Source organism: Cupressus sempervirens, chromosome 1, assembly GCF_028749045.1.
Source record: "Cupressus sempervirens isolate cs-2001-9-10 chromosome 1, ASM2874904v1, whole genome shotgun sequence".
In the NCBI taxonomy this organism is placed as follows: Eukaryota; Viridiplantae; Streptophyta; class Pinopsida; order Cupressales; family Cupressaceae; genus Cupressus; species Cupressus sempervirens.
Window position 1 is genome coordinate 399,900,427 of NC_143118.1, and position 24,378 is coordinate 399,924,804.

Below are 24,378 nucleotides of genomic sequence, written 5' to 3' on the forward strand. Positions count from 1 at the left end.
GGAAGTGGCTTGTAATGGGGGCCAAGGCCCTAAGAGGCTGCTAGGGTAACTCATTGTAAGTTGTCTTAATAAGTGAAAACATTCACACCTAATATTGACTTAATGAACCTAAAAAGATAATTGGTTTGTTCTTGCCCATGCCTCCAGTGCTTGTATAGACTAGGATGGGAGTAGAGAGAACGCTTGGTTGCGACCTTGCATTCCATTGTATTCCTCGTCAGTATGAGAGGATACTAGCGGCCGCACAGGGATCACTAGGGGGCCAGGGTCTATTGGGAGACTACCAGGGTAACTCTAGCATGATTCGTGCGATGACACTTTCCCACTTGCATAGTAGGTTTCCTACATGTCATTGTGTACCTCTGGGATTAGATGTCAATTTTGTGATTAGAACCTTTGAGTTACTATAAATTTAGGATTCCTTGACTTAGAGAGTATTTATTTTATATAATTTTGATAACCTGTTTGGGACTTGAGATTATCTCCTCAGTGTGGTGGGAGTGGACCATTTAGGTTCCACGCGGTCGGGTGGTAGTGCTTTTTCCACTCTTACCATTTGAGACTCATTTGAAGACATTGTGGCTAATGCATTTTCTTGTTGGCATCTATCTTCATTCTATTCATGGATTATGGTGGTGGACATGTATCCCTATATTGAGGATTTGCATATGTTAGATGATGTTATCTTATGCTTTACTTTGCATGTTAGATTTCTTTTCTGCATATGATGTAGTATGATTAGGAGTGACATTCCTACTATGTTAATATCGATGATCTCTTCGATGATTTGGAATGTTACGCAGGGAGGGATGGCTAGGGCCCGCGATGATCTAATGATGCTATTTACGGTTGGGAGGAACCGTGCACTTAGTTAATTATGTTTGATGATAAATGGTTATATTTCATGATGATGTATCATGTATGATATGTGGTTTCATTTATGTTTTTGCATCATGGTTTAGAATTAGGATGATGATATACTTTATTTCACATATGTATATTCTTTTAAGCCTTTCATACCCTATGACATGTACAGTGGATGATTGAGCAATCTAAAATGTAATTACTTAAAGGACACTTGTATATTGTTTAAGTACATTGGATGTATCATTTTTATTTGATGAGGATTTGATTTTAGATGAATAGTTAATTTAGATGTAAATCAACATTAAGGGATCCATGAAGAATGTAACCTGTTATGTATGCTATGTTTACTTTCACTTGTACTATTGTTATTGCTTCCATTACTATGTATAAGTTATAAATGGTATTACTTTTATGTTTTTTTTTTTTTTTAAATGTCACCAAACTTAGTAAAACTTTAGGTTAATTCTTTGGATCCCTTGGCGGGGTGTTACAAGGAAGGTTTAATTGGGGGAATAGGAATGGGAGATGGTAAAATGGGAACCAAAACTACTAAGAAAGCTTTCAGTGGAAAAATGTGGGATAGAATAATGGGGGAAAATGGCAAAATGGAAAAGAGAGTCTAAAGGTAAATGGTTGGAGAACTCATCTGATGCAAAGATTCACATTAGTAAATCTTGGTGGGAATGTGGCTTTTGAAAATATAGCAAAAAAATGAGAAAACCATAGGTAGTGGAAAACTGGGAGAAGCAAATGATAAAAGATCAGCAGTTGACTTGATGCACAGTTGAAAGGGTGGTGCTAGAAAGTGGCTTGGTAAAGGAGAAGATTGACTTTCTGGAGAGTAATGCATTATTTCTCAAATGGGGAGGTCCAAGGCCAACAATAGGTAAGATTAAAACCTACTATGATGAGAAATGGGGTGCAGTGAAAGACTTTAAAATGTTAGAAAATAATTTTTATATCGTTACAGTGGATATAGTGCAAGATAGGAATTGGATCTTGAAGAGTGGTCCTTATTTTATGGAAGGATATGGGTTTATATGAAGAAATAGATCTCAAACTTTAATCCAACAAAAGAGTTAATAAAGGAACTCCATCTATGGGTAGAATTGAGAAATCCTGCCCACAAATACTAGTAGGAACAATGTTATAAAGTGATTGGGAATAAGCTAGGAGTATTCATTAAGACGGTGGAAATGGTGGACAAAGAAGCTCTAAAAATATTCCCAAGAATATGTATAATGTGGAATGATTGCCATCCAATCCCTAAAATGATTGAGATCTTTAATGAAGGGGTTGTCTAGAGACAACCGATGTCTTTGGAAGAAGGGTTGAACATTTGTGAGTTTTGCCTATGTGAGGAACATGACTCAGAAAGTTGTAAACAAGAAGGACGTCATAAGGGTAAAGAAGAGAAAAGGTTATAAAGGTGGCTAGGATAAAAGAAGTAGATAAGGATGAGATTGAAAATCGTATGAAAAGGGATAATGTAGAGGTGGATAATGATATGATTTTGAAAACAAGAGAAAATAACTATTAAGAAAAAGGGTATGGGGTATTTGAGAATCTAGAAATGGTTCAGGAAATAGTTTTTGATGATGAAAGTTGCAAAGGCTTATAGGAGACACCACAAAGTGAAGAAAAGGGGGTGAAGATTAGCAGAGGAGGTTCGTGAGTGAGAGTGTCGAAATAAGGATGGAACAAAGTCAAGGGCCAGTTAGTGAAAATGGGGTTGAATATAGAACTTTGGATGGAAGTGAAAAATGGGGATGTAAGGACCTTGAAGGACCTCAAATGTCTTAGGAGATAGGGTGTAAGGAGGTAGTATTTTTAGAAAGGCCAAAGGAAAAATAGAGGGAATGGGAGGAAAATAAAAGGTATATGACTGGGTTGGAAGGAGAAATGGAGGGTAGGATTGGAGAGTGTTTTAAGGACATCGAAATTTCTCAAATAAGGAACTTGAAAGGAAGATCAAGAGAGTCAAGCTTGGAGGAAAGCTTGAATGAGGAAGATAAGGAAAGGGATGATGATGGAGAAGAAGATTTCTTTGGGGTGGAGGAAATCATGATCCTTAAAGAAAAAAGAACTATAGATAAAATAAAAAAATAAAAAACATAAAGAACATATTGGGGAGAGTCAAAAAAGGGGAAAAAGAACCATTAATGCACTTATCCAAATTGTAGGAAATGCAAGAGGTCAAAGTAAATTGAGAACTAAAAGGGGGAAGAACCCCTCCCAGAAGGGATGAAGATCCTCTCGTGGAATGTCAGGGGATGTAATGCCCCTAAAAAAATTCACTTGATCAAGAGAGCCCTTGATCAAGCAAAACCGAATGTGGTTTTAGTGCAAAAAACAAAGATAAAGATGGATGGTTTAGAGGGGACAAGGAGAAAGTTTAATAGATGGAAGAGTGAGTGGGTGGCTGTAGAGGGAGCCACAGGGGGAATGGGTGTTTTACCGAATCAGGAGACAGTGACTAGAGATGTAATGTAGATGGGCAAGAATTGACAATGGATAAAAGTCTCTTCAAAACAATTAGGATATGAATTTAATGTTCTTAATGTTTATGGTCCAATTTAGAGTAGAGAGAAGAAAGAACTATGGAAGACACTAATAGAGGTTTTGGAAATGTTACAAGATGATATCACTATTTTAGGGGGAGATTTCAATGTTATACTCTACTCAGAGGAAAAAAGAGGAGGTAAAGGTTAAAGGTCAACTAAATAGGAGGAATTCTTGACCTTTATTCTAGAAAATGACCTCATTAATATTCCCTTTAAACAAGGGGATTTCACCTTGAACAATAGGAGGCAAGGGTTTGTTAGTATTGCTGAAAATTGGATAGATTCCTTTTAGGGGGCGACTGGACAAGAGTTGACTAGTCTATTGAAGCTGAAATTCTGACTATTCATGGCTCAGATCACTTCCCTAACAATCTAAGAATTTAGGAAGAGTATACTCTTGACCGATGCCCTTACAAATTTGAATCAATGTGGCTGAGGGCGGATGGATTTAAGGAGATGTGGAAAAATGGTGGACTAAGGCACCTAAGTGGGAAGGAAATAAGGCTTTTAAATTTTTTAAGAAGCTTCAGCATATAAAGGGAAAGTTGAAAGTGTGGAATAGAGAATCTTTCCAAAACATATTTAAAAGAAAAGGTGTACTAGAAGAAGCAATTAAAACTTTGAATAAAAGAATAATTTAGGAAGGAATGAAGGAGGAGGATTTCCTAGAAGCAAAGAGGGTAAAACAAGAGTATGATGAAATCTTACTAAGAGAAGAAGTAAATTAGGAGATAGAAATCTAGAGAAACGTGATTGAAAGAAGGGGATAGAAACACAAAGTTATTCCAAAATTCAATTAAAATAAGAAGAGCTCATAACAAAATATTCTCTATTAAGAATGGGGAGGGTGAGGTGATTAGTAACCCAAAGATGATAAAGAAAGTGATATTAGATTTTTTCAAAGATAGAGGAAGAATAGAGGATGGGGAGGAGGCTATAGTTGAGGATGTTTTGGATTGCATTCAGGGATGTATTACAAAAAGGAAAAATGCAATGTTAAATGCTAGAGCCTAAAAAGAAGAGGTGAAAAAAGCCTTATGGGGTTTAGGTAAAGACAAGAGTCTAGGGTTAGATGGCTTTACAAGTAGTTTTTTTAGACTCATTTGGGAGTGTATATAAGAGGAAATTTGGGGGTTGGTGGAGGAATCTAGAAGAGGGGTTTTGTTGTAAAAGATTTGAATAATATTCTTATTGTGTTAGTTCCAAAAAGGGATGAGTGCAAATCCTTTGATGATTTCAAACCAATTTCTTTGTGCAATACTATGTATAAAATCATTTTGAAGGTAGTTTCCAATAGGCTTAAAATGGTGTTGAATGATGTAATATCAAAGGAACAAAGTGGATTTTCTCCAAGAAGATCCATTTTTGAAGGGGTGATAATTGTCCATGAAATGATCCACTTGATCAAAACAAACAAGCTAAGAAAAATGATGGTAAAGTTGGATATTAAACGAGCTTATCATGAGGTAAATAGAGATTTTCTATTCAAATTTTTGAAGGAATTTGGTTTTAATGAGGATTGGATTAGTTGGATAAAGGGTTGTTTAACCTCTATTAAGTTCTTTGTGTTGGTTAATGACAGTCCCCAAGGTTTTTTTGAGTTAGAAAAAGGGATTAGGCAAGGGGACCCTTTATCTTTGGTTGAAGTGTTAGGAAGGTTGATTAAAGAAAAAAGGGTTCAAGGTCTATGGAAAGGGGTAAAGGTGGCAAAGAGAGTGGATTCAATTTCACATTTGTAGTTTGTGGATAACACTTTTCTAACTAGTGAAGATTTGGAGCAAGAAGCTAGATTGATGAAAAAGACATTGGAAATCTATGAAAAAGTGTTAGGAAAAAAGATAAATTGGGCAAAGTTTGAAATTTTCTTTTTTAACACGCCTCTTAACAGGAGAATAGCTATTGGAAGAATTCTAAATATAAAGAAGGAAAATCTTCCACGTAGGTATATGGGAATCCTTATTCCATGGGCAGAAAAATGTTTGAGGAAGATGGATGGATGGAAAGGTAAATGGTTGACTTCTGCAGGAAGGATTCTGATGCTAAAATCAATGGTCTCAGCAGTGCCTATTTTCTCAATGATGTGTTTAAAAGTTTTGAAGAAGGTGACTAACTTAGTGGAAAGGTAGATGAGGAAATTATTTTAGAGTGGGGTGGAGGAAGAGAAAAAATGGCCATTACTTAAATGGGAAAAAAATTGAAAACCTAAGAAATTTGGAGGTGTTGGAATTAGAGACTGGAACACAATGAACATTTCTCTAGGGTAAAACTTGGTGTGGCAGATGGCAAATGATGAAGAGAAAATGTGGTTTAGGATTCTCAAAGCAATATATTTAGACTCTAATGAGAATATAATGATTTTAACTATTCAAAATCTAATTAGAGGTTCAGCAATATGGAACTTTATTCTTTCTTGTAGGCATGTCATAACAAACCATATTTCATGGGTCATTGGTAATGGCGATAGGGAAATTTTTTGGGAGGACTCATGGAATGGAAACAAATCCTTAGATGAGGAAATAGGGGATAGAGAAATAAAACAAATATTGTGTGATTTTTGGCACAGGAATGTTAGAAACTATATGGTGGAATGTGAGGGAGTATTTGAGAAAAAGTGGGCATGGAAAGATTGGAGAGTGGAAGGTCTATCCGAAGGACAACAACAATATCTAAGGTAGATCTTTAATAGAAGAAAGGTTTGCATAATTAATAGAGAAGATAGGATTAGTTGGTATGCGGTAGCTTCTGGTAAGTTTTTAGTTAAACTTGAATACTGTGTGATTTTTGGCACAGCAATGTTAGAAACTATATGGTGGAATGTGAGGGAGTATTTGAGAAAAAGTGGGCATGGAAAGATTGGAGAGTGGAAGGTCTATCCGAAGGACAACAACAATCTCTAAGGTAGATCTTTAATAAAAGAAAGGTTTGCATAATTAATAGAGAAGATAGGATTAGTTGGTATGCGGTAGCTTCTGGTAAGTTTTCAGTTAAACTTGGATATGAAATTTTAGATAATAAAAGGGAAGAATGTTTTGAAGCTGGGGATTTGTGTTAGAGTAAAGAAATACTTCCAAAGGCAGGAACTTTATCATGGCTAGCAACACAAGGTAGAATCCTAACAGGGGATAGGAGTTGAAAATTGGGTTTCCAAGGCCCTACAAAATGTGTTATGTGTGGAAAGGAAGAGGAAAGTGTTGACTATTTGTTGTTAAACTGTGACATTGTAGTACAGTGTTGGAGGTGTCTTCAAGGGAAATTGAATTGGTCTAGGCCTTGGAGCCCCTCTCTTAAGGCTTTCTTTATTTCATGGCCAAGAGTAGGAAGGAGAAACTTATTTGAATGTGCATGGAGAGTGAGTCCCTCAATTGTTATATGGGAGGTCTAGAAGGAAAGGAATAGAAGAATTTTTTAGGAACTATCAGAGACAATTGATCAGCTTTTAGAAAGGATTGATCATTCTATTGAAGAAGTTGTTAATGCTGCAGTCTTTAGGAAAAAAATGTCAAAATGTGTGTTTATGAATTATCGCAAAGCTATTCAAAAGATGTGGCCAGGGATTAAAGTAGGAAAGGCAGGGGCAAAGGGAATATCTACTTCTAAAACCAATAAGAGGGAAGATGCAAAGTGGGAAGCTCCCGGAGAAGGTTGGTTAAAAGAAAATTTTAATGGGGCATTTAAAAGAAACATTGGAAAATTAGGAGCAGGATGCATTATTAGGGATTATTTAGGGGAGACTTTGGCCTTTGGAGCTTTAAGGTTACATGATGGAACAAATAATGAAGCAGAGTTTCAAGCAACATTCCTAGCATTAAAATGTGCAAAAAGATGTGGAGGAAATAAAATTATTTTAGAAGGTGATTTGATGGTGGTTGTGCAAGCTGTTAGCAATAATTTGATCTCTGCATGGCACTTAGAAAGTTTGTTAGTGTGTATAATTGAAGAGTTAAATGAATTTGAGGAATATCAAAATCACTATGTCTTTAGAGAAGCAAAGAGAGAGGTGGATGCTCTTTCAAAATGGGCGGTTGGCTTAAGCAAGGATGGAAGGTCAATTTTTGAAAACTATAGCCATTGGGAAGGAATTGATGAAGATGTTTCGTGCATTTATTAGTTGGTATTTTTTTTGAGATTGGGTGAGTGTTTTATAAAAGAGGTGATGGGCAGATGACTGACATCATAAAGGACTATTAGAAAAGTCCGATGAACAGATTTGAAAAATTTGCAATAAATGTGCTCATCAAGACAAGATGTGATAGCAGGGAAGGCATGATCTTTTAGGAAGGTTAATGTGAGGTTTCCCTTTAATGTGGAGACTATTGGGGGTCATTAAATAGTAAAGGTGGATAAAAATCAGAACGATGGATTCACAGAATTGATATTGGTTGAATAGAAAACTAAAATGGAAGTGACATTTACCTTTAAAACAAATAGATTATAGAAGGTATTGTTCGGACCAATGCAGGACAAGAGGTTGAAACTACTGCTCAAGTGCCCATCGCCAGGTATGATAGATGTCATTAAGAAGATGGTGGGAGAGTTGTTTCAAAACTCCTCCCATCATTGGAAGATAAATGTAGATATAGCGGCGATAATAATGGCATGGGGGTTGGAGATAGCATGCCTGGTGGAAGAAGTGGAATGGGTTATGAAAAATTTGTTTCCAAAGGACTTGATTGTGGGAATTGATTCCCTGTTAGAGTGGGCATGACCAAGGAAAGGTTTTGATTTTAGTGAATGTTATGAGAACTATGAAGAGGGCGAGAAACTTGGATGGGTTGATTTTCTATGGTGGCCAACACGGGTGGACAAGGAAGGTTGTAAAGCCAAGATAAAGATGGCTTGGGCTAAGCTGGTAGTAGAAATTAAAAAAAAAATTGGAGAGGAGGGGCAAAAAGGTTATGAACTTTTTCATTGCCCACACAAGGAAGCAGAGAAGTGGGGGAGGGAGAAGGATTAGGAGGGTGGTCAGGATCAAATTTCCAATTAGGGTGGAGGAGTGAAGAAGGAAGAGGAAAGCAAAAGGGGTCATTTTTTGTCTAGACTAATATGGGCTTCGATGCACACGAATGCCGATGGAGATCATGAGTAAGGGTAGGCGAATCTATAGCTATGCTGTAGCTCAATGCAATGATAAAGAAGAAGTTTTTTGGTTGTTTTTTTAAGGCCGAGTAGGAAGTTGCAAAAAGGTCAAGAAGTAATAGAGAGGCCTTGCAGTGGTAAAGGCCAAGCATTGGAATTGCAGATGGAAGACTGGGAAAGAGAACATGATGATAGGTGTGTTGATTAATGAAGATGGTGTAACTGAGAGGGGAGGGGTGAATCAGTTACCACAAAACATTTTCAAACAATCCCAAAGATGCCTTAAACTTAGTTGCTGCTGCTACAAAAATCACTGCTTAAAACTTGATAGGTGTTTAGTTAATTTATGAAGCATTTACTAAAATAAGCGACTATGCAAAAGAAAGTAATCATTAACACAGTAGACACCAGATTTACGTGGAAACCCAATATGGGAAAAACCACCAGCAACTAGTCACCAATTTTCACTCTTCTGAAGTGAGCCCTGTTAGGAGCCAACCCTGTTAAAGGTTACAAAACACACTGTTAGGTGTGACCCTGTTAGAGGATTTAATCACCCTGTTAGGAGTGGCCTTGTAAGAGGTCTTTTGAACAATTCAACTGAATTGCCACCCTGTTAAAGGATTTATGAAATGGCTGTTAAACCAACTCTGTTAGGAGATTTTGGAATCACTGTTACAATGGTTAGAAAGCAACAATGAATAATCTGAAAATACATGCAACTTATCTTGCTGAATACAGATCTGAGTTTAGCTCCACGAGATCCTTACTGATCAAATATATCTCTGCAGCTCCAAGATTTCCCTCTGCTCAATTCTGCTTAGGCACACGCAAGTCTCTTCCTTGCACTTCCTTGCACTTTCCGTATATACATTCTCTTCTCTACTTTTTTCATCTTGAGCACCTCTTTATATATTATTCATAATACCAGGTCAGCCCAACCAACTTGTTAAAACAATTCCAAAGTCGGCTTGCCCAACCAACTTGACTAAACATATTCTAAAGTCGGCTTGAACTAAAAAAAAACTTCACTGGCCGACGCTGCTCGGTCAATACAGAACAAAAACTTCCTTCCTGTGTTAACTGGCAGAACTCGGTAAGAACTACAATTACCGAAAAATTCGGTAATCTTGCCACTTCCTTTGGAAACCGACTGGACTCGGTAAAAAGCTGTCTTCGACTACCGAGTGAGCTCGGTGAAAACTCAGCTTTCCTTAGCTTACCGTGCAAACTCGGTTAACACTAACCATTCGTTACAAAATCCTTTGATACCCGAGTGATCTCGGTAAGAACTAAACTTTCCTTAGCTTACCGAGTGAACTCGGTTAACACTAACTCACCGTGTGACATACCGGAATGCTCGGTATACACTGCAAAAGGCTTTTACTGACCAACTGAGCTCGGTAGACTCTGTAAACTGTTTTCCTGGTTGATAGAACTCGGTAGACTCTGTCTGATAACTGATATGACATTTGTGTAACATCAAAGACAATACACAATTACTTAATTGTATCCAACAATCTCCCTCTTTGGCATTGATGGCAACACAACATGTCATAGCAGAAATGAAATTTGAAAGCAAGTCTACTGCAACACAACACAATTAACAATTCTCCCTCTAAGATAGAGAACTCTCCCTCTTACAGTAATCTCCCTCTGTGAAGAAATTACTTAATCAAATTTTGGATTTCGGAAAAGATATGACAGTAAAACTCTCCCTCTTTGACAACACATGCCAAAGACCATCTAATTTCAAATGAATTTCATTGTACCTTTAGTACTGATTCATATGCAATATTTCCTTGATTTGCTACATCAACTGATGATTGTTCAATTTTGTAAGAGTTGATGCATCACTAAAACTTATTTTAGTGAACTTCAGATAGGGGAATAACCCCTAACTTACCTCTGAGATACAAAAATGCATCCTTAGGTAAAGGCTTTGTGAATATGTCAGCAATCTGTTCCCTTGTATGTACATATTCCAATCTGATTTCCTTGTCCTGCACCAATTCTATGACAAAGTGATACTTGATTGCAATGTGCTTAGTCTTAGAATGCATTACTGGATTTTTAGATATATTGATTGCACTTGTGTTATCACAAAACATGACGACTGGTTCCTTGATTTCCATCTTCATGCCTTGTAGCAATTGCTTGAACCAAACAATATTAGAACAGTTTACTGCTGCAGCAACATACTCTGCCTCTGCTGTTGATTGAGCTGTACAGTTTTGCTTTTTGCTTATCCAAGAAAGAATGCACCTCCACTTGTGCTTTTTCTGTCGTCAAAGTTTCCTGCCCAATCAGCATCAGTAAACACTTTTAAGTCTAGGTTTCCTCCAAGTTTATACCATAATCCATAATCTTCAGTTCCTTTCAGATATCTCATTATTCTCTTGATTGCCATCATGTGATTTTCTCTTGGTTTGGCTGAAAATCTTGCCACAATTCCAACTGCAAGAGAAATATCTGGCCTAGTATGAACTACATATTGCAACTTTCCAATTATAGATCTGTACAATGTCTGATCTATTTCCTTTGAATCATCTTCTTTGGTAAGTTTTAGTCCAGTACACATGGGAGTTCCAACTGGTTTACAATCTTCCATACCAAACTTTTTCAATATCTCTTTGATATATTTTGCTTGAGTGATGTAGATGCCATTCTTGTTCTGCTGAATTTGAAGTCCCACAAAGAATTTGATTTCACTGAACATTGACATTTCAAATTCCTTGCTCATTTGTTCTGAAAATTCTTTGCAAAGATCATCATTCCCTATAAAAATAGTATCATCTACAAATATTTCTGCCAGGACAATCTTATTTTCTGGTCCTTCCTTGATATACAAACTACTGTTATTATTATTTCTTTGAAATCCAATTTGAATAAGATAGCTATGCAATCTTTCATACCATGCTCTAGGGGCTTGTTTCAGACCATACAATGCCTTGTGCAATTTGCAAACCATGTTCTTTTTATCTGGATCAATAAAACCTTCAGGTTGTTCAATGTAGACCTCTTCATCCAGTATACCATTTAGAAATGCTAACTTGACATCCATCTGATAAACTTTAAATCCTTTGTAGGCAGCATATGCTAATAAGGTTCTAACACCTTCCAATCTAGCAACGGGAGCGAAAGTTTCTCCATAATCTATGCCTTCTTCTTGAGAATATCCTTTGCACACTAATCTAGCTTTGTTTCTTGATACTTTACCATTTTCATCCAACTTATTTCTGAAAACCCACTTTGTACCGATTACATTTTTGTCTTTAGGCCTGGGTATAAGAGTCCATGTTTTTTTTTTCTCTATCTGTTCTATTTCTTCATTCATTGCTTCAATCCAATTATCATTTTCTAATGCATCTTTGACAGTTCTAGGTTCAAAATCAGCAAGTAAACAAGTACACTTCAACTTACTTCTTGTGATGGTTCCATCAGATTTATTTCCAATGATCTGATCTGCTGAATGATGTCTCCTGACATATTTGGCTAGAACAGGTTCTTTTTCTTTTGGATGATTTTTGTCGTTATCTTCTTGCATTTCTCCTCTTTGCTCGGTTTGGTCTGGCTCGGTATCAACTGGCACGGTATGTACCTACTCGGTTACCTCAGGCTCGGTAATCTCTAACTCGGTATTTTCTGACTCGATAGACGTTGGCTCGGTAGATGTTGGCTCGGTAGATGTTTCCTGCAACTCGGTTAGTGATAACTCGGTAGAAGAAGATTTCTGATTCTCAGATGCAGTTGATATTATATCCGAATCACTGAAGACGAATCTTTTGTAATCTTCTGGTTCTTTTCTGCTTTCTTCTTCAGTCTTTTCTGCAAATTCATCAACTTTCACATGTATACTTTCTATGACTTTGTGAGTAGATAAGTTTAAGCATCTATATGCTTTACTCTTACATGAGTATCCAAGAAATATACCTTCATCACCATTTACATCAAATTTTCCTTTTCTAGATTCTTTCAAGATATAACATTTGCTTCCAAATACTTTCAGATAACTTACATTGGGTTTATAGCCATACCATATTTCGTAGGGAGTTTTGAATGAGTCCTTTTTTAACTGTACTCGGTTTAAGGTATGAACTGCTGTACTGATAGCCTCCTTCCAGTATTTGATAGCAACATTCTTTTCTATCATCAAAGTTCTTGCACAATCCATGATGGATCTGTTCCTTTTTTCAGCTATGCCATTTTGTTCAGGTGTACCTGGTGCTGAAACCTGTCTTTTGATTCCTCTTTCAATACAAAAGTTATTAAATTTATGTGAAATAAATTCACCACCTCTGTCTGACCTTAGGCATTTCAATCTTTTCCCTGTTTCTTTTTCTACTCTTGCCAAATACCATTTGAACTTTTCAAATGCTTCTGATTTGTTCCTTAGGTACATGATGGTCATCATTCTTGAATAATCATCAACAAAAAGAATGAAATATTTTTCACTAGTATAGCTTTCAGTTTCAATAGGTCCACATAAGTCAGTATGCACAATTTCTAATAAATCTTCAAACTGATAATTTTTGCTTTTGAAACTAGACTTACCCATCTTTCCAATTTGACAATTCTTGCATAAACCGACCTCTGGTTTCTTTAAATCAGGAATGCCTCTCACTTTCTTGAATTTGCTTATCTTTACCAGATTGTCAAAATTCACGTGACATAATCTTTTATGCCATAACCAACTCTCTTCTATTTGAACAATAAAACATGAATGTTCATCAAGTTCAAGATAGAACAAGTTACCTTTAGTTTGAATACCAAATCCAATCAGCTTTCCTTTACCGTTCAGCAGTCTTGCTTTGCCTTGGATGAATTCTACTTTGAGTCCATTGTTGAGTAACTGTGCCACACTCAATAAATTGTGCTTTAGTCCTTCTACCCAATAAGCATTATCACATACAAGTTCCTGGGTTAGAGTGATTCTTCCTTTTCCTTTGATGCAACAAGGTTCATTGTTTTCAAATCTTACACTGCCACCATCATACTCTTCAAATTGATCAAACTTTGTTTTATCTCCAGTCATATGATGTGAGCAGCCACTATCAATGATCCATGTATCATTCTTACTTATGTGAGAGATGAGTGCCATTTCTTCATTGTCAGATTCATCTTTTACAGCAATGTAAACAATCTCATCCTCTTCTTCATCATTAGAATCATTAGAATCTTTAGCCATAAAACATGATTTCTTACTTTTATCCTTAAATGATTTGAAATCTTTCTTACTGTTCCATTTATTATCTTTCTTTTCATCTTTATCTTCTTGTTTGGACACCTTGCAGCAATATGACCGACTTCTTCACATGAAAAGCAGATTAGGGGTACTTTACCTCTGTATTTACCTCTTCCTCTTGAATATTTCTTTGCAAGTAGGGCTTCAATTACTTCAAGGTCGCTGTCAGAGCTCTGATCTGATTGATCTTCACTTTCTGACTGAGATTCCTTCTTCTTTTTGCCTTTGTCCTTGAGTGAAATCTTGGCTTCAAATGCAGACTCAATGTTCTTTGCAGCTGGAACATAATTATCAAAATTATCTAATTCAAATGCTGTCAATCTTCCAACTATGGCCTCTAGGTTTATCTTGTGATTGGCCTCACACCTTCTTTCTTGAATGGCTAATACCCTGATGGCATAAACTGGAAGTAGAGTTCTAAGAACTTTACTTATGACTGTCTCTTCACTGATACTTCCTCCAGAAGCTTTGATAGCACTGACACATGCTTTAATTCTTTCAACATATTTGGCAATATTTTCATCTTCTTTCATTTTCATCTGATCGAACTGTCCTCTCAGACTTTCAGCTTTGGCTCTTCTGACATTGTCATCTCCACCATAGATCTCTTTCAGTCTTTCCCACATTTCATAGGCAGTAGTGCAGTCCTTGACATCATCAAACTCTTCATAACTCAAGGCAGATGCAATATCAATCATCATAATGTTATGAGTCTTCTTTATAGCAATGTCATTGACTGATAATGTACCTGATGGTTCTACATATTTCTCATCAAGATATTTCAGACTAGTGTCACCAATGGAAGCTAGATGAAGTCTCATTAATCCCTACCATGCTGAGAAGTTGTTTCGGTTAAGCCTTGGGATTTCCCTCTTATAAGACATCTTGATCTTTGGCTTAGATCTTTGAAAGCTTCTCCTGCAAGCACCAAAAGCTCTGATACCAATTGTTGATTAATGAAGATGGTGTAACTGAGAGGGGAGGGGTGAATCAGTTACCACAAAAACATTTTCAAACAATCCCAAAGATGCCTTAAACTTAGTTGCTGCTGCTACAAAAATCACTGCTTAAAACTTGATAGGTGTTTAGTTAATTTATGAAGCATTTACTGAAATAAGCGACTATGCAAAAGAAAGTAATCATTAACACAGTAGACACCAGATTTACATGGAAACTCAATATGGGAAAAACCACCAGCAACTAGTCACCAATTTTCACTCTTCTGAAGTGAGCCCTGTTAGGAGCCAACCCTGTTAAAGGTTACAAAACACACTGTTAGGTGTGACCCTGTTAGAGGATTTAATCACCCTGTTAGGAGTGGCCTTGTAAGAGGTCTTTTGAACAATTCAACTGAATTGCCACCCTGTTAAAGGATTTATGAAATGGCTGTTAAACCAACTCTGTTAGGAGATTTTGGAATCACTGTTACAATGGTTAGAAAGAAACAATGAATGATCTGAAAATACATGCAACTTATCTTGCTGAATACAGATCTGAGTTTAGCTCCACGAGATCCTTACTGATCAAATATATCTCTGCAGCTCCAAGATTTCCCTCTGCTCAATTCTGCTTAGGCACACGCAAGTCTCTTCCTTGCACTTCCTTGCACTTTTCGTATATACATTCTCTTCTCTACTTTTTTCATCTTGAGCACCTCTTTATATATTATTCATAATACCAGGTCGGCCCAACCAACTTGTTAAAACAATTCCAAAGTCGGCTTGCCCAACCAACTTGACTAAACATATTTTAAAGTCGGCTTGAACTAAAAAAAACTTCACTGGCCGACGCTGCTCGGTCAATACAGAACAAAAACTTCCTTCCTGTGTTAACCGGCAGAACTCGGTAAGAACTACAATTACCGGAAAATTCGGTAATCCTGCCACTTCCTTTGGAAACCGACTGGACTCGGTAAAAAGCTGTCTTCGACTACCGAGTGAGCTCGGTGAAAACTCAGCTTTCCTTAGCTTACCGTGCGAACTCGGTTAACACTAACCATTCGTTACAAAATCCTTTGATACCCGAGTGATCTCGGTAAGAACTAAACTTTCCTTAGCTTACCGAGTGAACTCGGTTAACACTAACTCACCGTGTGACATACCGAAATGCTCGGTATACACTGCAAAAGGCTTTTACTGACCAACTGAGCTCGGTAGACTCTGTAAACTGTTTTCCTGGTTGATAGAACTCGGTAGACTCTGTCTGATAACTGATATGACATTTGTGTAACATCAAAGACGATACACAATTACTTAATTGTATCCAACAAGGTGGAGGACAATCTGTTCGTTTTGGATGTTTTGTGTTGTTACCCAGTTAAGAAATGCCAAGATGTATGTGATTTTTGTATAAAGGTTTAGGACTTAGGGAGGAATGATGAGAGTTTAAGAATGATTAGAAAGGTGGTTTTTTGAGATGAAATATGTATATGTAAAGGTGAAAGCTAATCTTTAAAAGCCTAATTGTAATGTTGTAAAAATGTTATTTTAATAATATAAAAAAACTATTACTCACCAGAAAAAAAGATCGTATCCTATATGAATAAAACCTCCATAAAAGTTAGCATGAGCATCTTTGGCATATGCTCACACGCCTAGGAAAATTAATCAAAATTAAATAATATAGCTATGAATATTTACATAAGAAGTAGATAATTAATTAAGCCTCTATGTAAATATTACCATGAAACGCCACGAGAACAGTTTGGAAGGACTTCAGTATGGAAACATGTTGAAAAAAAGAACAATTATTCTATTTAATGTCCTCTGTCACTCATGATTTTAAACATCTGAAACGCACTAAAACGGTTAAAAAACGAAAAGCACACCCTGAGCCATTTTAAAAGTTTCTCTTTGTAACTTTCCCTGTTAACTTCCCCAGCATTTGATAAAAACTTGTTCCTGGAAGAAAATTTACAGGGCTGGGGAAGGTCGCGGGATCGAATCTCATAAGCAGTTTGATAAAAAATGAAAGAAGCAGACGCCACAAGAAAAGTACAGCACCTGGTACATTTCATTCTGAAGGCGGCCATTGATGAAGCTACAGAAATTGGCATCACCGCCGAGCAGGAACACAATGCTTTGAAATCGCAGCTTATACAATCTGGGATTGATAAGATCAATCAGGAATATGACAGAAAGGAAAAGAATCTAGAAATTCGACACAAAATCGAGTACGCTATGCACCTGAATTCATCCCGCCTCCAAATTCTTCAGGCCCAAGATGATTTGATTGAGGACGTGAAAGAAGAAATCGGAAAAGAACTTGTGGGTATTAATCAGGACAATCAATTGTATAAAGAGCTTCTCAAAGATTTGATCTTGCAGGGGCTTTTCAGATTGAAGGAGCCCGCTGTAATATTAAGGTGCAGAGAAGAGGACATGTTGATGGTTGAATCTGTTATAGAAGAAGCAAAGCAGGAATATTCAGAGAAAGAACATTTTGATGAAATTGTTTTGGATGATCAGTTTTTTCTTCCGCCTTGTTGTAGCGGAGGAATAGTAATGGCTTCCAAAAATTGCCACATTGTATGTGATAATACGATGGACAAAAGATTGGATATTGCATTCAGCCAGAAACTTCCACAAATTCGTAGCATTCTTTTCAGCCATTGTTCTGTTTAGAGGCAACGCCCTTCAATTTGTTCCTGTACACACACCAAGCCTAGTCGCTTGTTTCTGATCATATTATTTTTGAAAAAATATAAAATATTCCTTGCAATTATATCTATCTAATAAAAGCACTTAGTTCCATCGATCAAAAGATTTTATTTTAATTTAATTTTTTTAAAACTCTAAATTATAAAATTAACTTATGCTTTTTTTTAAATTATAAAAATGAAAGTTTTTTCAATATGATTGGTTAAAATCATTTCATTTAAGTAAATTTATACTAACAATAGGTTTTTTAAAGTTTTTTAAAGGTTTCGATAATACAAATGTTAGAAGTTCCTATAGCAAGTTAAGTTATATAGTAATCTATAAATATAAAAATCAACAAATTCAATACTATATTAAGTCTCAATCTGATCTGTCAACTTCTTGAATCTACAAATCTACAAATATTTCTGCCAAACACAACATAATTTAGATCCGTTAGAAAGCGTCTACAAATAAAAATATCAAATCAAATATATCTTATTGTCATTGTCTAGCAATCTTCATCAATCCCTTGATGTCAACATTCTTCTTTCTAAATGCAACTATATTGCCTTCAATATAAATCAGCAATATTGATTCAACATGTGGCCTCTCTCTCTAAACAATACATTTTAACACTTTCACGCCTTCTGCGGATTTATTTCTTATTTATCTTCCTCGTAGTTTTATATGTATCAATATCTATATAAAAAAATCATACATTGTTGAATTGGTGCATTAACTTCCACCGTTTTTAGAACCAAAAATTGTATTCCAAATACTTGTTTACAAATGTCCTTCCTAATTTCTTGTAAAAGAAGATTTCCCATTTGCTAATGTCATTATCAAAGTGACTAAATTCAAAGTGAAATGTATGCAAAATTATATGCCAATGTAAAATAAACAATTAAACAATTAAAGATAATTTAATTAAGCACATTGAATGAAGAGTTGCAAATAAAATAAACTAAAAATGGGACGTTTACCTCCACTTACCAAATGTAATGTAGCTCCATTGTTGTCATGACCCATCTTGTAACTTTCTTTGTCTTTGCCGATGGACTTGGTCAAACCTTGATTTTTACTTGGATTTAAGAAATGATTTAAGTTGAATACTCTTTTATGATGAGGTTAATAGTGTGATTAGATGGATGATTAATGCATTGGTAGTTTTGGTTATATCTTTCTATGTTAAATATGATTAGGCTTAATACATTAGTTTATGATGAAGTTATGGATTCGAGATAAATGATGTTATAAGTTATGTTCATGATGATGATTCATTGTGGATATTGATGCATATGATATTATATTGTTATTATGATATTTTTTATATCTATTAAGTTGTTTATTGATGGATGGATACTGACTCAATCTTGTTTGGGAGTGTTTGAGTGGATGTAGGATTCATCACAATGAAAGTGTGGTTGAGGTAGAGAGGGTTAGCCTCTCAAAAGGGGATGGATGGATCATCTTGTGTAGCCACACACACACTATCACATAGAACAATGTGTTGAGTTGTAAAAGATTTACATGTATATCTACTGTGTTGTTTATTTATTTTCTTCCCTAATCTCTTTCATGGAAATATTTGTGTGTGTGTGTGTGTGTGTGTGTGTGTGTGTGTGTGTGTGTGTGTGTGTGTGTCTTATTTTTCTTCTATAAATTGTTTAAGTTAGAAAAAATGATTATAACATTCAACTACGATATACCTCTTTTGGATGTTATAACCTTAGGAAATAAAACATTTTTCTTTTTCTTTTTTATAAAAATAAATATGCTCACATAACCTGGGAATTTACCCTAGAATTATAAACGTGAATACACCCAAATTGGGGGCAGTTATAATAGCAGGGACCATCATCATTCAAGATTTCGGGAAGAAGTTACAATGGTGGAGGGAAACAGGGGTTGTGGGCTTTGATTGGGGCTTTTGCAAAAGGAGGGAAGGCATTTTTATAGGGCTATGAATTTAGTTTTATGGGGGGGGGGAACAAAAATAAAAGGAGACAACCGAGCATTTGATAGAGAAGAGAGAATTAGTGGGAAAGGGAGGAAGAGACATTTTTGTTTGGGAGGGAACAATCATAAAGGGAAGTTTTATTAGTAATAAGAGGACTATGTTGTCTCATTGTTCCAAGCTGATTGGCATCCCTATCTCTAGTCATTTTGAGTGTAAGATAGCTGCTTGGTGGAGGCAGTCGTTCCACATCTTATTTGCCTACTGGATAGAAGTGTTTGGAAAGAAAGGAGAGTCAAGTTCCTTATTTTTTTTCTTTTATACGTTGTGAAATTTATAAAGATTGAATCATTTTAGAATTTCCTATATACTGTTAACAAGAATGGTTCTTTGTCTGAATCTGACTGTTAGTTGTTGATCTTAGAAAAGGTTGGATGCCATCATTTTTTTTAATTCATTTATATTGTGTTCATACTTACTGTCTATGAAGAGACTATACATATTATTAATTACTTTATTTAAACTATGGCCATTGTTCCTAATGATGAGAAATGAAACTCATGACTGTGAATATCCTAGTTATTATTTATTATTGTGTAACCATTAACACTTAGCCAAAAATTCACTTGTGGATGAAAGACGTGAAAGGAAGAGGAAGTGATGTTAATAACCAAATTGATGTTGAGCAAAAAGATTGTGACTTTGAAATACACTAACTTGAGTTGTTAACAAGGTAGTTATTTAAGAGAACAAATTAGGAAATTAGTTGTATTGTTAGTTCTCATAGGATAATCTAGACTGAAACTAGAACAATGAATGAGTTGTTTCTAGAGCCTGAGATTAACCACAGACTAAATTTAAGGAAATTCTTGTTCTGAATCATTCATGGTGCGCTTGGTAGTTTGAAGTGTCTATACTTAATTATGGTGTTTTGAAATAATAATAATATATTTATTTATATTAAAAATTCAATTGGGGAAATCATGAAATAGTTGCTTAAGGTAAAATCTCTCTTTTGATAGTAGTTTAAAATGAGAGAAGACTCTTATACTTCTTTAGTTGAACTTGTGCTGCCATGAAACCTTAGAAAAAGAATAGTTGAGTGTACAAGTGCAAATAATCGCTTCTGATATATGTTGTTACTACTATCATAATTATATAGCTATGTACTTAAAAGGATTGAACTAGTTTAATTATCATTGTATTGTTGTATTGGCAATTTCCTTCCAAGATGTTTGGTTCTATTACATACATGAGCTCGATTCTATTTTCTTTTAAATCATGAAGGTATAAAGCTGAAAATAACCTTTCAACCTTCCCCAATAAATCGACTTCTTGTTGTTCTATGTGTGACAATGTTAACTACCTTATGGATAGGTGTAATGTGGCATATGGGAGGGTGGGGATGGATGCATTACATTTTGCTTCTCTCAACCTGTCATAATTTTGAGAATAGGATTCATTATGTTTTATCTCTATCTCAGTATTGCTGATAAATTTTAGTGCTTGGCCAAGCCATTTTTATTTATGCATTTAAGTATGTTGTTTTAACATGTAGCATATGTGTGTGACTATGCTCAAATTATCTTGCATACGTGTAGATATGCTTCATTTAAAAAAAATAAATGTACATGTGGGTAGATATGTTACACATTTTCTTTCACTACATATGAGTAGAATGTGTAGTGTTCTTTTCTTTTCCCTGCCACATTCCATGTTTAGGCTACTAGGCACATGGATTGCATGTAGTATGTTTCATAGCTACACTAGATCCATTTGATCCATCTTGTTCCAGGAAGCTAGGCTTCTCATACTAGGGTCAGGGTATTCTTCATGTCAGGAAGAATCCTGGGGGAGTAATCACTCTATGGTTGGTGAGGTAAAAGTGCCTAGATCACACTCTTGTCTTAGTTAGCAGTTGGACCACATCCAAAGGCTTTGGAGACTGGATGTACTTTCAAAATACTTGTCAAATTTCAGCACCTATCATAAGGTCTTGTATTTTCATCTTAGTGATGATGTATAGTATCATTCTATTCATGTAATCCTGATTAGCGAACATTGTAAACGTTAAGTTAGTAACGTATCATTCTTCAAGTTTGAGAAGAATATGTGATGTATAATCATGGTGTTTTAGCACCTTAGTTCATATGAGGTAATGATTCTTTCATAAAAATTAATGACTTCATTTTATGTTGAATTAATTAGTGACTACATTGTATTCTTATTTACAAACAACATTGTATTAAGAGTTGTACTTTGAGTTAATAGTTGTTAACCTTGATGAATCATTTTTTATATACTAAGATGCTTGATTATCTTAGTGCAACATTTAATGATGTGGCATTGTTTTTTTTTGCATTTTTAGCAATTTTGTGTGATTTGGCAATATTGTTGTCAGGACGGTTCTTACAATTGTCCTCCTAGATTTGATTGTTTGAATAGGTGAGTTCTTATATTCTTCAAAGATCCTCCTTCTTCAAGATGCTTCAAAGTGTTGGAGAATTGTGGTTTCTAATACAATTCTATGAAGATGGTCCTAGAATGCTCTAGAAACTATATGGATTTGGTAGATGAATGAAAGGAAGATTATGATCCTAATAAGATCATCACGAAAATGCTATGAAAATGATGGATGTTTTTTATTTTCAAATAATGCTTAATAATTTCTCTTAGAATGCTAGAATGCTAAAATCTCAAGATTGCTAATTATCTTGTGAATGCATATGAAAGTTCCTTTTATAGAGTTTAAGGAGGTCCTAGTAGGCAGGTGAAACCATCTAATGGTGGAGAGTGAAAGGTGGACAAGTGTAGGTTTAGGATTGGCTTGGTTGAGATAGTTGAGAGAAAGGGGGAATTGGCTAGAATGTGAGAGGAAGGATAGGGGACATGTTTCTCTCACCTTGACACAAAGGAGTGTGATAGGGAGAGGGAAGACACATGCCACTCATCTCACAAAGATCATTTAAAGAAGGGTGGGGAGACCCTACTCTCAATTAGGACTCTTTAGACTAGTGTCCTATGAATCACTTTTGACCTAGTGTGGTAGCTTGACCAACCACTAGAATGTAGGGGATGTGGCAAGGAGTTTGTCGCAAAGAGGAAAATTCCCCTAAGACCAAATCATGTGAAGGCAAGTGCTCGAAATGACTCATTATTAGAGGACACATAGCACTCTTTGACCCCTTAAGAATAGGACATATGGGTGCTAACAAATATGCCTAAATAATAATTAATTAAAATTAATTATTTGTACAAATGTGAGGTTTCATGTGACATGGCATAGAGTGTGGACTAGTAGACTTGGTCACCTGAATGAGCATGTAATTAAGTAATTTAATAAATCACTTAATAAGACTACCTAGTGGTCTTAGGATAGTGAAGATAACCTAGGTGAATTAACTTAATATATTTTATAATTTATTAAATCTAATAGAAGAAGAATATTAATTAAATATCAAAATATTTAATTATTTTTCTTGACCAGTTTTAAGTGTATACATTTTTTCCATCTTTGAAATAATGTGTTTGTCACATTGTTTCAAAGGAAAATAGAATTGTGACTTTGTTGTCCCTGCCTCGAGACTTTGGACGATGCAAAGTAGTAGGATGCCCCTTGAAATATTGATCAACTTTTTTGTTAATTTTTAATTAGTTCAGTTATCAATCTTTTGATAAGAAAATGTAGAAGAAGAGTGAAAATAGAAAAAAATTATAAAGTCATAAGGAAACTTACAACACTCCCAAGCACTTAGGTCACTATAGGTATAAATTAGGAGGAAAGGGGTGAATGAGTCATCATTTTTACACTTAGAATTTGGAGATTGGAGTAGAGAGAAAGGAGCCACAATGGTGTTCCCCATTGCAAACCAATATTTTAAGTGTGTTAGGAGGTACCAGCGATCAACCGACTGTAGTGAGTCAATATGTTGTTGATCCCCCTCAGTTGTTTAGTAGTGTAGAATGAGTTTTTAGATATATTAGGTAGGATTTTGATTGATGTTTTTGTAGGATTAGGATAGTTTTGATTTATTTTGGAAAATTTGTAGCAACACAAATAAATGTGCAATTGTAGTACATGGATGCGTAGGTATACTGCATCCATGCAAAACAACATGACTAATATGCATCATTGCACATTTGTCAATTAAAACAACACATAGGTCCAAATTATGTGCACATACATTAGAGTTGCACATTTATTGATGTATTATATGTTTTTGTGTAAAACATATTTGCATATATTACAAATGTGCTTCCATTGAGGGATTATGTGTACATCTATGATTTAACTAGGCTTTTATGAAATTTGATAAATAATTACTATTATTGCCCATCTATTTAGGGATCATATGCATCTATTGAATGTTGATGATTTTCTGAATAAGTTGATAAAAAAAGGCTAGAAAACTAATCAATTAGATCGACTAGTAGATTTAAAATTATGATTTGACTATTTTGAGAATTGTGACTCATTTAACTAAAATTAGGTATTATTGTCATAATGATTTCTAGAGACCTAATTAAATAGAAACAAATAATTATTTTTTTGATAAACTTGTGATAGACACATGATAATATTAGTTGTAGGATAAAATAGTTAGATCAAGATTAGATTACTAGAACCTAGATTTCTCTTATTTCTAATAGCATGCTATATTGATGAGTGTAGGATATTTTGATTTTGAGGGAGTGATTTCTTGTTATCCATAGTCTTGGACTAGCATTGATAGAGAGTAACTAAGTATCAACTACATGTTACAAACTACACCATGCATTATATTGGCTTGATATTAGGGTCAATCTTGGCCTACTAATAGCACTTGTAGAGAGATAATACTCTAAGAAGAGTACCTTCCATCTCCGCACTCGAGAGATGAATGTTGCCTTGGAGGATGTATATCTCATCCTTTGTCTACCTATTACAAGAGAGTCGATATCTTATGATCACCACTGTGGATTATTAGAGTGCAAGGTTGTAATTGGTGATGAGGACTTGGATGAGGATGTGATTACTAGGGAGGATAT

General features: G+C 35.4%; 1 pseudogene; it reads left to right on the top strand.

Moving 5' to 3' along the window:
• The first annotated feature begins 16,718 nt into the window (after nt 1–16,718).
• LOC149577976 (V-type proton ATPase subunit E pseudogene) lies at nt 16,719–17,375 on the top strand (annotated as a pseudogene).
• The last annotated feature ends 7,003 nt before the right edge of the window (nt 17,376–24,378 follow it).